General features: G+C 42.8%; 1 pseudogene; it reads right to left on the bottom strand.

Moving 5' to 3' along the window:
• Window positions 1–469: 469 nt before the first annotated feature.
• LOC150105812 (U2 spliceosomal RNA) lies at window positions 470–626 on the bottom strand (annotated as a pseudogene).
• Between the last annotated feature and the right edge of the window lie 1,148 nt (window positions 627–1,774).

The following is a 1,774-nucleotide window of genomic DNA, read 5'->3' on the forward strand; positions in this document are numbered from 1 at the left end:
AGATGATAACTTCTCCTGATTTCCACTCTGGGTGTTCAGCATCGTTAAGGATTTGGATTTCTTTTACATTACCCTACTTTGAAAACACGCTCCGAATGATGTCTTCATTCTCCGCGTATTCTAGGGGAAATCTTGATATTTTTGAGCATTTTAAGGATGCTCCCTACCATGAAGGGAGAAATTGTTTTACCTCCACATTCAAATCCGCCAAGTATCTTATTCCATGAAGCGATGTTCTTGGTGACTACTTGGTATGTTCCGCCGCCATAAGGAGTGAACCAGAATATATTTTCGGCTCCTACATGGTCCATGAGAGCTCTTGCTATTGCCCTGGCTGGCGTTGACGCATCCACCTCAAAGCCGAGGGTTCGGACGCGAGGACCAACAGATAACATCGTTGGAGTATTGGAGGGGGGGGACTAACTATTCCCACCACCGACTGTTTGAAATTTCCCCAGTCCTCGATTTAGGAAGATCTGTAAATATCCGGTTAAATATCGTGAGCCCGGATGGGACTCGTACAGATATCAACGGATAAAAACAGATACTACGAAATGCTATTAGCCTGTTAAACTGATCCGCACAGATACTACACTTTGATCTTAGCCAAAAGGCCGAGAAGCTTATGAGCGATTATAAATTTTAAAAATACAATTTGACAGTAGGACTTTCCTTGCACAATATAAATTTTAAAAATACAATTTCACAATAGGACTTTCGTTGCACAATAAATAATTTGTATTGTAAGTTCAACAAATTTCATCATTGGCCTGTAGAGTAAGATAGGCTGAGAGTCAGCAGATAGTAGGAGAGGAAATAAAGATAGAGTGCATAGTGGTCGAGTAGGTAAAAGAGGCCTCAGTTGACCTGTTTTAGCTGTTTGCCCCCCAGAGGCGATTCTAAAACGGTCGTTGATTTTTCACTTTAGAAGAAAAGGAAAAATCCTAAAAAGGAAACATGTAACAAAAACAAAAACATGGAGTACAGAGAAATCAGAAATTATAGATAGGACTGTAAACCGAAATAGGAAGGTGGGGGGAAGGGCCTGGCCTGAGTGATGCAGCTCTCAGGAAGCTTCACCGCCTCGCTGTAATCCTTCGCCGCCCCCCCCACACACACACAGGTGTGGGAAGAGAACAGAGTAGCTATGGACGGGAAACCATATGATGGTTATTATAACTGTCGTTTGTTGTGGGCAGTCATTATTCTTTTAGCCACCTCGCTTCCCTTGGCCAATGTCTAATTTGGAGAGAGATATGAAAAAAGCCGATGCCGCCTCCCCGTCTATGTCCAGGGCTACCTGTACTTGCTCAGGGGTGATTTTGCTAATGTCTTCAACAAATAGGTCACCTCATTTTGCACTAACTACGTTGGTACCATATTTCCCAGTGAGGAAAAGCTCAGGTTCCCCTATTCTCACTAGTGCATTTTTAAATTTTTCTGCCACCCCAGGGATACCTTTAACGAGATGCTTTAGAGACTCCCCTGCATTTGCATGAGGAGTCTCCAATTCTTCTGTTTCTGCTGGTTTTATTTTTTTCATCTCCTTTTCCTCTGGACTGGGTGATCTTTTGATGGGGCGCTGTAGCCTCCATATTTTCTGTTTCATTTTGTTTCTCTTCTTCTGCATCATGTGTGGTAGGTTGCTTTTTGGCTGGTTCTTCATGGATTTCTCGCTTCTTCTCTTTCTCGGGTTTGGATGCTATGGTTTCTGTGGCGGCATTTTTTTTTCTTATGGCTTTCCTTAGGTGGTGTGATGGTATGACTTTCTGTT

The sequence above is a fragment of the Typopeltis vanoorti genome, chromosome 6 (genome assembly GCF_054136105.1).
Source record: "Typopeltis vanoorti isolate ZY-2024b chromosome 6, IOZ_Tvanoo_1.0, whole genome shotgun sequence".
NCBI lineage: Eukaryota > Metazoa > Arthropoda > Arachnida > Uropygi > Thelyphonidae > Typopeltis > Typopeltis vanoorti.